Source organism: Pipistrellus kuhlii, unplaced genomic scaffold (assembly GCF_014108245.1).
Source record: "Pipistrellus kuhlii isolate mPipKuh1 unplaced genomic scaffold, mPipKuh1.p scaffold_m20_p_81, whole genome shotgun sequence".
Lineage (NCBI taxonomy): Eukaryota > Metazoa > Chordata > Mammalia > Chiroptera > Vespertilionidae > Pipistrellus > Pipistrellus kuhlii.
Genome location: NW_023425586.1, coordinates 796,670 through 811,286, shown reverse-complemented (window position 1 = coordinate 811,286; position 14,617 = coordinate 796,670). Strand labels below are relative to the sequence as shown.

Genomic DNA, 14,617 nt, shown 5'->3' with positions numbered 1-14,617 from the left:
GTCGGAGCTCCAGGGAAGTAAAGTCAGGCAGTAGGGGGTCGCCTAGGAAGCCCATGTGCATACCCGGAGCCCTGGGCCCTCCCAGTCTGCACACAGCCGGGAAGGTGTTGCCTGGGGACTTGGCAGGACAGACTGAAAGGCATGTGGGCTCTGAGTGAAGGTGAGTGATACCCAGGCCAGTTAGCTGTGACTTATAGATAAGGCACTTGAATTCCTTTACCGGAAAAGCTTGAATTTCACACTTTGGAAGTCATGGAAGGTGCCCAGTGGTGCCGTATTTCCTTTTAGGTTTTCAAAATAACTCAGCTAGGCCTGGCTGGTGTGGCTCAGGGGTTGAATGTCACCTATGAACCCGGAGGTCACAGTTCAGTTCCCAGTCAGGGCACAGGCCTGGGGTGCAGGCTCGATATCCAGTGTGGGTGTGCAGTGATTCTCTCTCATCATTGATGTTTCTATCTCTCTCTCCCTTTCTTTTCCTCTCTGAAATCAATAAAAATATATTTTTAAAAACTTCACTAATGCATTCTTAGGGTAGAAAAATAAAAAATACAGGCATGCACAAAGAAAAACCCAAAACTCACATATTCCACCACCAGAGAAGGGGAAAAGTTAACATTTATTCAAGTATTTGCTCGGATGTCCCCATCTCAGGAAAACCTTCCTGACCTCTATGCCCCTCCCCTCCCCGCACCTGCCACGACATTCCTTGCAGGATGTGTGCGGGTCTCTGGGCACCTTTCCCACTCTCCTGCACCCCGGACCCCTGTGCCTGGCGTATCACACGCCTTCATTACATTTTGTCGAGTGAAACAATTCACACGCTTTGGCTATGCCTTCCAGACTTCTCTTCTGGGCAGGCACACTCTCAAACATGCATTTTTTATTAAATGGAAGTGTTTGGTGATTCAGGTTCTGTGTATTCAGTCTGTCTTTTCAGCGGGAGCACCTCAAACTCACACTCACTGGGCTGCGGGCAGCAGGCCTCTCCTTCCTCCTCCTTCCCTCCCTCCACTCCCTCCCTCTCAGCTAGTCACATGTGACCTTGACTTATCTTTCCTGTTGCTGTACTGTGCGCTCCTGGACTGCAGAGCCCTGTCTTATTATGGATTTATTTCACTCCCTTCTCCCAGCTCTTAGCAAGGTTTCTGGCACTCAGAAAGTAAATGTTTTTAGAATATTGGCTAAAATATACATTAAATGATAAAACATTGTTTTGACTTAGCATTTTACCCAGTTTTTCAGAATAAATTATATATTTTATTGGAAATGTTAAAAAATTTGGGACACAGGCTATTTTTTAATTATAACAGCCAAATTGACAACTGTTTTATTAAGGAAAGGCTCTGTGTGTGTGTGTGTGTGTGTGTGTGTGTGTGTGTGTGTGAGAGAGAGAGAGAGAGAGAGAGAGAGAGAGAGAGAGGGAGCGCGCGCGCGCGCAAGGAAAGGAGGTAGATGTGTATAAGGAGATAAGGAGAAAGAGAGAGGATGTGGGAGGCATGGGTGGTGTCTGTGCATGTACTTGTATGTGATTGTACATTTATGTCTGTGTTTGGTATTATAATTGAAGTTAATATAGTAACCAAGCCATTTTCAGGGCTTCTCAGGTAATACTTATTTATGTTAGTTGGGCATCTCTATATTTATATATATATAAAGCCCTAACATGCAAATAGACTGGCAGAACAACTGGTCGCTATGACTTGTGCTGACCACCAGAGGCACCCGTGTGGACCATGGTGGGCGTTGGCCATGGCAGGATGGTGGAGGTGGTGAGAGGGGACACCAGACCAAGGTGGGGTGCTGGTTGCTGTCACTGGGGTGAGCCTCTGGTGGTTACTGAAAATTTTTTGCTCCCACACGCTGTGGTTCCGCCTGGCACTTGTATGTGCTCTTGGCGCTGGCCCCATTTGCACCTGCTGCTGGCACTGGAGCCATCACTCGCACTCACTGCTGGCACCCACTGCTGCCACTTGGTGCTGCCACCTATTGCTTGGCGCTGACAGCGGGTGCAAGAGGCAGCTGCCAGCCCCTCAAGACTTCTCCACCTCTCCCTGCTCCTGAGGGGTAATTGGGGCTGGCAGCTGCCTCTCTCACCTGCTGCTGGTGACAGCCCTGCTGTACCCACAGCTAGTCCGATCGCTTGGTGCCATCAGTGGGTGTGAGCAGCAGCTGCTGGCCCGATCGCCCCTGAGGGCTTCTTCACCTCCCCCTGCTCCTGGGGGCGATTGGGGCAGCAGCTGCCATTCGCACCACTCTTCAGTTTGTTTACCGCCAGCGGGAGCGAGTGGGAGCAGTGGCAGGGATAGTGGGCTGCTGGCAGACAGGACATTGGCAGCCACACACAGCAGGAGGGGTTGGGCAGGGGCACGGAGGATGGGCCAAGACCCACCCCTGTGCCATCACAACCTCACGGCCCACAGTTCCTTTCAAGGTGCACGAATTCATGCACTGGGTCTCTAGTTGTATCATAAATATAATAGAAATAGCATAAAATTTTCTCCTTTGTAACCTGGCAACTGGAAATGTATATTAGGAGGTAGCACCATGAAAAAAATATAGGAGCTTAACATTGAGGTGTTTGTTTTGTATTCCTGGAGTTTTCAGTGGCACCACTGAGGAATGAGCTGTAAGTCTTGTTGCTGAAGTGACATGTGCCCTGTGGGGTGAGCCATGGCAGAGAGACTGAGAGGAGTGTGATGGGGACAAGCAGGTATGGACGGACATTTGCTGAGTGCCTCGTGTTTAGGCATTTACATATAATGTGCCATTTAAATTACTTCTAACTTCCCCAAGAAGTAAGTCAGCCATGGTTATCCCCATTTTATAGATGAAGAGAATGAGGCTTACAAGTCAAAACTTGTAGCTGTCACAGCTAGTTCAAACCATGGGCTCTCTCTCTCCTCCTTCTTTAAGGGAAACTTTTGCTGTATTATGCTTGGTTTTAGCTCATCAGTTTTAGATCGTTGCTTGTTTATTTTTTTTTTCAAATTATTGGATAGACCTTCATGTTATACGAACTTTTAAGAGAATAAAGTCACTGCCAGGTTAGAACTAGTTGTCAGTTTGTCACACCAGGTCCAAACTGGCCCCATGTCCTTCTTTAGAACAGAAGACACGGCTCCGGCTTGTACACTTGAATGAAATGGAATAGTTTCTTGAGGAGGAAGTAGAACCACAGTTGAGTGCAGAGACACCTACTTAAAAACCAAATCTTTCTGTGGTTTGTATGGCTTTTTTTAAAACTCAGAGGCACATATCCACAGCACTCCACTTCCTGACAGGGCTCTGAGGGGTGAGTTCCATCGGCGGTTCCCAGCCTCCCTGTGGTGGGCGGCAGGGCAGGACGTGCTGGTGTGGGCGGAGCAGAGGGCTCTCTTGCAGTGTAATGAGTGACTCGGGCTGGCAACCAGCCCTGTGCCCATGGGCACCCTGCCCTTTGTAAACTCTCTCCCCTTTGCTTAGAAGCCAGAGCCACTTCCTGGGACCTGCCTCCAAGACCTGTGTGACCCTGCACTGAGCTGGTGTGAACTCCTCCTCTTTGCCATGGAGGACCCTCTACCTGAGGTACCCGTCCCTCCAGCTCCTGAGTTCCCACTGAGTGTCGGTCCCGGGTACCCTTTCTGGACCGCTCCTGTAGCATCGTGTGCAGAATGCTCTCCGGTACCTGCCTTCTCTTGGAGGAGGTGGTGTCTGTGTCTGTCCCTGTGGGAGGGGAAATGCTCAGTGTTGGCGCCTGGCTTGTTTGACGGAATCTGGCCCGTGGTCACCACCAGCAGCCTGGCGCTGTGACCGATGGTGGAAGGCCCCACACTGGCACTGTGCCAGGCCTCGGATAGATGCTATTGGATCCTCAGGACCTCTAAGGCAGCTTGGATTCCATTTTACAGATAAGCAGTATCAATCACAGACCTCTTAAGTAGTTTGCGTGAGGTGACTGGGCCACTCAGCAGGCACACCAGTGTGTCTTGTTAAGGAATCACAGATGCACATTGCAGAGACGGCCTGATTACCCTTGGCATTACGCTCTCTTGCTGCTTCTGGCATAAGGTGGGGCCCTCTCGGCCTGCAGTCCTTTCCCAAGGATTCGGCAGGGCGGTGCGCTCAGGCTGAGGGAGGGAAGGACCCTGGGAGTGCCTCGCTCTGCAGGAAAAGAGGCAGCGGGAGCTGGAGCTGCCCACAGAGGCCCTTTGTGTGACAGGAAGTCCTGTCTGGAAGGACCGCCTCAGAGTGGAGGGGCTGGAAGCAGCTGGAGCGGTTGACCTGAGGCCACTCTGACTCACGCTGTTGTTACTACCGCCCTTTGTGCATCTTGGGAACCTGCTTCAGCGGCTCGGCGGTGGCCTCCTACCCGCCAGCCTCAGGTCGGCATTTCTCCTGTCACGTCTGTCCTTGTGAATGCCCCCGTTTTCTTCCTGAACAAAGGACAGCCTCCTCCCGATCCTTCCTATGGTTTTCTTTCTGCTTTTGCCAGAGAATCTGTCTCATCCGGGCCTCCGTGGCTTTCCTTTTTAGGCTTTAAGTGTGGGTCTTAAGTTGGAAAGCTTGCAGCTCAAACAAGTATCCCACTGGACACGTGCTTCTGCCCCAGAGAAGGCGTGCTGGGAAGTGTTTGATGTAGCTTAAGATCTGGCAGTGGTGGAGCTTGGGAACAAGGTGAAATGAAGGGGCCCGGATCGACAGCCCAGTTCCCCGCAACTTCATCACATACTGTCGTGTCTGTGGCCATCGGCGGGCACTGGTTAGGCATGGATAGGATGCAGGACACCCGGAAGTGAACGGGAGGTGGTGGTGGTGCTGAGCTGACGTCCTCACGTGCTTCCCAACCCTGAGCAGCAACTCCGAGAGGGAGGGGAGGAGAGAGAGACAGACAGAGAGGAGAGAGGAGAGAGGAGAGAGGAGAAGAGAGGAGAGGGAAGAGAGGATAGAAGAGAGAGGAGAGAGAATGTGTATAAAGCTGCTTGTATGAAGGGATTCTAAAGTTATGTTGGAGTAACACTCCTTCTGTCCTTGGCAGGCAGCTTTACGTGTTGGGACTCCTCCTGGGTGACATGTGGCAATCAATGTACATTTGTTCTGTCGAGCCATGAAGTGAGTCTTTGTTGAACATGACGTTTTCTGTGTGCCTGGGCAGTCAGTGTAGAATGCTTGCGTATGTGGGACAGAGCAGTCACATCTGTTGAATGTGTTTAATTGTGGCTCATAAATGCTCTTTAGGTTTGGTAACCAGAGGTCATATCCTTTTCCGTACTCAGAATGGTGGGAATCAGAGCTGCAAAGACCCTTTTCATCCAGCCTGCCCCTCACATTGTGGAGGAGGGGAAGTGAGTATCAGGGGTGCGGGTAGGAACAGATCTGAGGATGACTCCAGCCCCCTCCCCATTTATGTGATGTTACTCAAAGGTGGCTTAGCCCTGGCTGGTTTGGCTCAGTGGATAGAGCATTGGCTTGTGGACTGAAGGATCCCAGGTTCGATTCTGGTCAAGGGCACATGCCTGGGTTGGGGGCTCGGCCCCCAGTGATGGATGTGTGGGAGGCAGCCGATAGGTGATTCTCTCTCGTCATTGAGATTTCTCTCTCTCCCTACCTCTCTGAAATCAATAAAGATAGATGATTTAAAAAGGTGGTTAGTGTCTGGTGAAAGACAACTTGGTATGACTGCTCTTTACATTTCTGGCGAAGTTTTCCCATTAATGTAACTACTAGTCCGAAGGAAGACACGTGGCGTTCATGGTATGGAAGGAGGTTCCCTGGTTACGGAAAGTGTCCAGGCGTCTGAATGATGAATCTTGTGTGTCCACCCTCTTCCGGCACAGCCTCCTGGGGCCTGATCCCACTCCGTCTCTGCCTATCACTGACAGGCGGCCTGCCAGCCTCTCCTTGAACTTCAGGGGCACCACCTGCCGAGGACTCCTACCTGGTATTGGAGAGCTTGAGTTCAGTGAGTTTTTCTTTGTGTAAAGTCATATAGGTCCCGTTCTCTTGAACATGAATCCAGCTTTGTTATGTGAAGAAAGAGTATGCTTTCCCATTGCCTGGTGCAAATATAGGCATCTGAAAATGGACCGCTGACACCACTCTCCAGAAATGAGGCTGAGGAGGCTCCCTCATCAGCTCGGTCTTCCCCAGCCTGTATTCCTCCTCCCTGCTCACTCACACAGTTGGTCATTTGTTGGTTCAGACGTTCAGTCACTTAGCAAATATTTGAGCGTCTACCTCCGTGCGCTACAAAAATGAACACACACAGTCCAGGCCTTTAAAGTCTGTGCAGTGAATGTGTATATGCCGTTACATTCTGCCTTTCTCTGCTTGTACCCAGTTTCGCATATAAAACGACTCACCTGCTGGTCCTTTACAATGGCCAGGTGACGTCCATTCTGTCAGCTCACCATGCTTTCTCAGTTCACGAACATTTGACTCGTCTCCAGTCTTTGCTGTTATAAATATTACTGAGAGGAACATTTTGTTCAGGCTATTTTTCTTTGAGTTTATTTGCTTGAGGCATATTCCCCAAAACGGGACTGCCAGGTCAGAGGTCGGTAACTATTATCAGCCTTCTTCCGTATTTCCAGATTTTTCCATGAAGCCTATTAGCAGTGTTAAAATACATTCCTATTTTCCGATACCCCACTAAAACTGGCATTGTCATTTTAATGTTTCTTATTTTTATAAGTTACTGCCTTTTTTTGTTGTTAATCCTCACCTTAGGATATTTTCCATTGATTTTTAGGGAGAGAGGAAGAGAGAGGGAAAGACAGAGAGACACATCGATTGGTTGCCTCCTGCATGTGCCCTGACCAGGGTTCCGGCCGGGGAGGAGCCTACGACCAGGTATTTGGCCAGGGCAAGTTATTTCCAGTTTTAAAGGAGGGTAAGCTATTTTCCTCACACGGGAATTTGCTGTTAGTCTTGGCTAGGTTAGTTTGCAGTAATAAGCGAGCCCCAAATCTCAGAGGCTTAAGATAACAAAAATATCTTTCTTCCTCACTGCGCCTGTCCCGGGGGATAGCTCACACAGCTGCTCCGGGCCAGGCTGGCTGAGACCTCTGTCCTGTGGCTGCAGTGGTGCTTCTCGGTGGGTGACGGGCAGAGGAGGGCCAGGACTGGGCGAGGCTCCCCTGGGCCCGTGGCCTGGCTGGGCAGGTGAGCTTCAGGGAGCCTTCCTGCCTGTGCCATGTCTCTGCTCCAGTGTGCGCCCTGGGCAGCTGCTTTGGCCCTCAGTCCTCATTTCAGCCCTGAATGGGGTTTAGGTAATAAGATTTTGTCAGTTGTGTTGAATCCATTTTTCTTTATTTGCTTTCCACATCTTTTTCTCTGTTTTTTGTTTTGTGTTTTTGTGTGTGTTTTTTTACTCCCAATGACCTCTGAACTTTTTATTGGCCTCCTGCCCCCCAAGGGTGCTCCGCTTCTGCTGCCGCCTTAGCACGTCAGAACTTTGGTGTCACTGACCTCAGGCACCGCTTTGCTAGACGCCCTGCCATGGCGGGCTTTAGGGCAGGGCTGCTGTTGTCCAGGGCGTCACCAAAACCGAAGCCCCCCCTGCTTCCAGCAGGGGGGTAGGTGGTGATCTCAGCCTCCATCGTGACCTTGATGTTCAGCCGGGCCTTGTACTCCCCCTCTGCCCAGGTCTGGGCCAGCTCTGCCTCCAGGTAGAGCAGGCCCCCGCCTGCTGTTCCATCTGCCCGGCATAGCATGTCTCCACCTCCCGCTGGCTATTCTCCAGGCTGGTCTTCAGAAGTCTCATCAAGCCCAGGTCCATCTCCAAGGATGAACCCTTTGTCTCAGCTCCAGGAGTGTCATCTCAGAAGCGCCTCTCTTAGCGGTCTGTGAGGTGACCCCGGTGGTGCTCCTCAGTCTGGTGGGAACAGTGCCTGTCTGACTCCGCTCGATTCTCCTGCACCAGCTTGCCATACGAGGCCCGCTATCTTGCTGAGGTCCTGAGGTTGGGAGCATCCAACTCCACAGTCAGCCCAGAATTGGCAGTCTGGTTTTGTAGGCCATTTGCTTCCTCCTTGTGGTTCTTCATGAAGAGCAGCTTCTCCTTGAGGGCTGTGATCTGTCTCCAGCTGCAGCCAAGTGACACTCTCGGAGCCCAGTGATGTCGCTCTATAGTCGGTGCATGGCTGACCCTGTCTCATACTTTGAAGTCATCAGCAGCAAGACATGCATTGTCCATCTGCAGAACGATGCTGGCATTGTCCACAGAACTCGCGAAGATCTGAGCCCTCCGGTCTGCCATGGTCTTGAAATAATGCCCCCGTCCCTGACCTGGGGTCCCTTCTCCAGTCTCCGAGTATCAGCTTTCAGGCTCCTCACCCTCTCCAAGCAGGAGGCAGGCGGTCAGGCAGGCATTGCTTACTCTGCTGCTTACTCCGGATGCTGCCAGACCCCCGCCATCCTCACAGTCAGGGCCCCGGCCCTGCCACCTTGACGCTGGTGGAGCAGGATATGGAGATCCGGGAGCCTGAGCCACAGCCTCTGGGTAAACGCTGCCGGCGGCTGGCGGCTGGGCTCGGGCTGGGGGACCGCGGGGCCCAGGGCTCGGAGTCTGTGGAGAAAGAAGCCAGAGCGGGTGCCGATGCTCATGTTCAAGCAGAAAGGCCAGGGGGCAGGCTCCAGGCTCCAGCAGTCTCTTGTTTCGGCAGCATCACAGTTTATCTTTCCCAGAGCCGGAGAGTAAACTCTTTTCTGTGAGTTGCTTAAAATAGATTTTTATGTGGCTCCATCTGACACTGATCCAAATATATAATGTAATGTCAGGGGGTTTTAATCTAAGTTAACTTAGGTTTTTGGTGATATGTTTGTTCTGTGACATGAAAACCTGAGCACATCCCTTCAATGCAACAGCCCTGCATGATGAAAACACTCCTCCAGGCAGGGCCGTCCTCGGCCTGATGGAGGGCGTGATGACACCTCCCATGGCTGGTGAGGAGGACCGGGTCAGGGTGTCTGCACTCACTGCTGCTCACCGCGCGCTGGGGCGGAGCCAGGGCGGTGAGGCAGGACAGGTAAATGAAAGGCATACAGATCAGAAAGCAAAACGTAAAGCTGTCTCAGTTCACAGATGATGTGATCTCATATGTAATACTTCTAAGGAATCCACAAAAAAACAAAACAAAACAAAACAAAAAAACCTGTTAGAACTAATATATAATACTAACACTGGGTAATCCAAAAATAAAGTTTAGAAAACAATTTTGTATAATAGCATGAATAATAATAAAATATATAGGAATAAATTTGAAATACAAGACATACACTGAAAACCATAAAACATTGTAGAAAGAGGTTAAAGGTAACCTCAATAAATTGAAAGATGTCCCACATCCATGCATGGGAAGACTTAACATTGTTAAGTTGGCAGTACCCCCTAAATTGACAGACAGATTCGGTGCAACCCCTATCAGAAGCCTAGCAACTTCTGTGGAAGTCATCAAGCTGATTCTAAAAGTCATATGGAAATGCAAAGCATCCATCCAGGATAGTCAAAACAGTTTGGAAAAAGCAGAACTTTCCAACTTCTAAAAGGTCTCTAAGTGTTCAAGACTGGCATGAGGAGAGAACCAAGAGAACAGAATGATCCCTAACATTTATAGTCAGTGGATTTTAGACAGGAGTGTCAAGCTGAAGAATAAAGAATAGTGTTTTGAACCATTAGTGCAGGGACTACCTGCTATCTACTGTAAAAGAATGATTTGGACCTTCGCCCCACCCCACACACAAAGCTGAGCTCTGAATGAATCAGAGGCTAAGTGTGAGAGCTAAATCTATAAAACTTTTAGAGGAAAACAGGCGTAAATGTTCAGTACCTGGGATTAGGCAATGGTTTCTTAGCTGTGACACCAAAACAAACAACAAAGAAAGAAACTCGGCCAACGGCTCAGTCGGTCTGAGGCTACGTCCAGTGCGCTGGAAGATTGCCAGCTGATTCTGGTCCGGGCACTCACCTGGGTTTCCGGTTTGATCCTGGTCAGGGCTTGAATGGCAAACAACTGGTCAATGTTCCTCACATCAGTGTTTCTCCCCCGCCCTCCAGCATATCTCAGATGAGGATTAACAAAATCAATCAATCGATCGATCAGTGGATAAGCTGGACTTTATAAAAGTTAATACTTCAAAGGATGAACGGGGAGTTGGAGGAGGCGTGGGCAGTAGAGGGTGGAATTGGGGAGTCCGAGAGTCGGCAGGTGCCCATCTCCAGGCCATGCTGGTCTCCCTGTCCGCAGTGCAGGGCACTACTTCCTACCTCCTGACCTCGGAGACTGGTGACCTGTGCACAGGGGAGTGGGTATTAAAGAGGAGGGGGCACTCCTGTGCATGCTGGCCTTGGTGTAGGTGTGACAGCCCCGGTACCCGACGCCACTCAGCCAGCCGCCTGTGCGAGCTCCGAGGCTGAGATGAAGAGGATGTGAGCTTGCTCTTGAGCCGCGCGCAGTCCGATAACTTACTCTGCAGCGCATGTCTGTCCTCTCATTGCTAGAACACACAGATCTACTTTTGGAATAAATGCTGTCCTAATTACTGAGTAAAGAAGGAAGTGGAGTTTTTAATGCCAGTGCTATTTCTTTCCATTTTGTTTCAATTCCCATTCTTTAATGGCTGACTATGTAATAATTATAACAGGTGACATTTGTTAGGCTGGTCACAGCACCGTCTTATTCGAGTGTCGCCATCACCACCTTCCCTGCAGCAGGCTGCAGTCCACGCTGGTCTTCAGATTGGCCAGGAGAGAGTCCAGCTGGAGAAAGCTGGTCGTTGTGCCTGGTGCTAGGGAGAGCGTGCCCGCACTCAGCTACGGGAGGCCGGCACTGTATCTGTTCGCTGTGTCTTCCACACCTGCACCATGGAGGCGCTCCGGTGCGTGCCTGAGCGAGTGAGTGAGTGACTAGAGGGGCTGACCACGGGGTGAGGAAGTGGCTGTGCAGAGGCAGCTCTAGACTCAAGTCTCCTGGCTCCGTCGTCCCACCCCAACCTTGGAAACATATGTGGTCATATGTCTCGTAAAGTTACTGCCCTGCGGAGCATGCTCCATTCCCACTGCGGGCTGCCCCCTCTGAAGGTTTTGGGGACAGGGAATAACTAGAGTTTCTGGGTTGGCGAGGCCTCTCTCAGGTTTTCTTTCAAAGCTTGGAACTCTTCCTGTACATTTTCTTGCATTGTTAGCATTCTCACAGTAACATCAGTTGGAAAGTGTGTCATTTCTGTCCCTTTTACAGTAACTCCTATTTTTAAACCTGTGGAGCATCAAGTCAATATTTAGCTCGGGGAAACCTCCAGCCCAAGTGCCCACATTCCCAGGTGCTTGCCAGCCAGAGGTCTAAACGTATCGCTGTGAAAATCAGTCACAGACGTGGACTGTCAGTTTCTATGTGAGACATGTGAGGGACATGAGCGGAGGCTGCTCCGGCCTGAGACCTGGGGACTGTGGGTCTCATCCTTTCTCCGCCGCCACCGCCACAGTTACTGCCCAGCATGGGCCGGTGGGCTTCGCTTTCCCGTTTCCTGAGTGGGGAACCAGGAGGACGGAGCGGTAATGGGGTCTGCCTGGCACATGGCTTGTAAGACCCAAGTGCTGAGTCAGTCCCATCGGGTTCCGTTCCTGGCCAGCACTCTCGGAACACCGTGTGGCCCCTCCCAGGTACATGGGAATCTCCTCCTCCACGTGGTAGGGGTGTCTGCAGTAAGCTTCCACATCTTGTGTCTTTAAACTTTTTTTTATTTTATTGATTTCAAAGAGGAAGGAAGGGGGGGGAGGGAGAGAGAGAGAGAGAGAGGGAGGGAGGAGGGGAGGGGAGGGGAGGGGAGGGGAGAGGAGAGAGAGGAGAGAAAGAGAGAGAAACATTATTGATGAGGGAATCATTGTCTCCTGCATGCCCTACACTGGAGTGGAGCCCACAACCCGGGCATGTGCCCTGACCGGGAATCGAACCCTGACCTCCTGGTGCATAAGTCAGTCCCCAACCACTGAGCTATGCGGCCTGGCCTTGTGCTTTTGGAAGATGCTGCTGAGAGGGAGGGAGCCGGTGATGGCCAAGTAATGAGTTTTCCTGCCCGAGTCCCTCCCCGGGCTGACCTTTGTCTGCGTGGGCAGCGCTTTCCCTGCCCAGCACCACTGTGTACTGAGTGATTCTCAAACTGAAATCTCAGTGATTATGGGATTTGAATAATTTATGTTGCAAAAGATTAAAAAGTTAAGCCTCAGAGTAAATGTTAAGGGGTTGCTTAAGTACCATCACTTTATCGAAACTGTCCGACTGCCAGCAAAGCATTTCGCAAACAAGCTTTCCTGATGCTCTGACTCCAGACAGACTGGAGGTGAGGATGAGTATGTCCAAACCAGTCCCCGGGCGTGAGGAAGTGTGCCTTCTGCCCAGGAGGATGATTACTTCGTGGGGAGAGGAGAGGAGATGCAGTGAGCAGGGCAAGGCAGGGGAACGGAGGAGGCACCTCCTCATCTGATGAGGATGCCTGGGACTTGGAGGTTTCCTGAGAAACTCATTCCCTGGCTCCATTTCTTCCTTCAGCAGCTGACACCGAGCAGCTGCAGGTACTGTGATGGGCACCAGGGTTTCCAGGAGCTAACAGCTTCACTGGGTTAATAGAGTTCCTCTAATACGGCACCATAGAGGAACTCAAAGGAGACAGGGGGCAGAAGGTCACTAGCATGGTGGGGGGTAGGGGAGGCTCCTCAGAGGAGGTGAACTTAAACTGGGCCTTGCAGGATGGGCCTTGCAGGATGGGTAGGAGTTGACAAGGAAGGGCAGTCTCTGGTAGTAGCACACAGCATGTGTGGTTGTTCAGGTCCTGGTAGGAGGCTGAGGCTGGCTAGGCACGCAGGGCAGCCAGAGGGGAGTCCCAGGGCTGAAACCTGTGAGTTAAGGGTCTTCTGTAAGTATACACTGAGTGGCCAGGTTATTATCTCTGAATGCATAATAATCTGACCAGTGTGTGTGTGTGTGTGTGTGTGTGTGTGTGTGTGTGTGTGTTAGAGGCATGGTCCGACCTGCCTGCTGGTCAAACTCCTGGTTGAGGGGACAATTTGCATATTAGCCTTTTATTATATAGGATATACACTGACTGGCCAGATTATGATCTCTGAACGTATAATAATCTGGCTTCACAGTGTGTGTGTGTGTGTGTGTGTGTGTGTGTATGTATTAGAGGCCCAGTGCATGAATTCATGCATGGGTGAGTTCCAGCCTGCCTGCTGGTCGAACTCCTGGTTGAGGGGACAATTTGCATATTAGCCTTTTATTATATAGGATAGACACTGACTGGCCAGATTATTATGTGTTCAGAGATCATCATCATCTGGCCAGTTGGTGTAGTTAGAGGACGTGCAGTAGAAACAAGGTTCCAGGGAGGATGGTGGGGCGTACTTGAGTGAACAAAGGGGAAAGATGGTCACATACCTACAAAATGCCGGAAAAGGTTGTATGTTAATGATGGAAATGATGCTGTGGTTCTTTCCCGCCTGTCCCACACTGAGAATGCAGTCAGTGCAGGGCACTCTGGGGCCTCACTTACACTTCATATATATATGTGTGTGTGTATGTAATTTATTGATTTTTTTTTTTTTTACAGAGAGGAAGAGAGAGGGACAGAGAGTTAGAAACATTGATGAGAGAGAATCATGGATCAGCTGCCTCTTGCACATCCCCTACTGGGGATGTGCCCGCAACCAAGGCACATGCCCTTGACTGGAATCAAACCTGGGACTTTTCAGTCCCCAAGCCAATGCTCTATCCACTGAGCCAAACCGGTTTCAGCGTTACACTTTTTGAATCAGTTTGGCTTTTATGAAAAGTCTCAAAACAATTCTTGTTGCATGAGTGTATGTTTCCATACTTCCACCAAACTCTAAAGCATACAAGGTCTTATTCATATTAGGTTGCTGGCAAAATTAGAGAGAAATTTCAAAGCGTCTTTTCCTTCCTTCTACTTTCTTTGTCTCACGTTTCTCCGATAGGGAAGAAGCCTGGAAGGCTGTCAAAGAACTTGCTGTTCTCATAAGTCTTTGAGGAGAACAGGGTGAGTCATTGTAGCTTTTTGCTGGTATTTTAGTATCCGGTTTATTTTTAAACAGTTCTGTGCCACTGGAGTTTCTTCCACAGTTTCTGTTACCATGGCTCCATAATATTTCCCCTAATCTGCTTATTCATACTTTCACACACTCCGGCATCAACTTCACAATTCCTTCGATTCAGTGTATCGTATTCATGATATCCAAGAATGTTTGTCCAGCTGCAGTAGCATCTTCTCCAAAGTGCATTTTCTCCAAAGTTGCTTTTCCCACTACAGATGCTGGGAAGGGAGTGTTGGGCTCTGTGCAGACAGGTGCAGTGAGGGGGGGGGTGGGCTATTTGGGGCTCTCCTCGGGGTCTTAGAGAAGACTCGTGTCCCCTGTGTGGAGCTGAGTCTCCTTCAGATGCCACAGTTGAAGGCAGGGGTGGCAGGCTGCCCGTTTGGAATGCTGGCATTGGTTGGTTTGGTCCAGACATCCACAGACCCTGGGTTCTTGGTTGTCTCAAGTGTGCGCATGTTTTTGTTCTCACTCATTTATTTATTCCTTTATTTCTGGACTTGACCGAGACTTCCACTTGGGGACGGTCTCCTGTTT

The 14,617-nt window shown here is 50.4% G+C and overlaps 1 protein-coding gene and 1 pseudogene across 6 annotated transcripts in view; one reads left to right on the top strand and one right to left on the bottom strand.

Moving 5' to 3' along the window:
• The window catches only part of PACSIN2 (protein kinase C and casein kinase substrate in neurons 2), a 100,004-nt gene that overhangs the window by 53,973 nt on the left and 31,414 nt on the right, over positions 1-14,617 (top strand). The gene's annotated exons all lie outside the window — the stretch shown is intronic.
• On the bottom strand, positions 7,425-8,583 carry LOC118712067 (annotated as a pseudogene).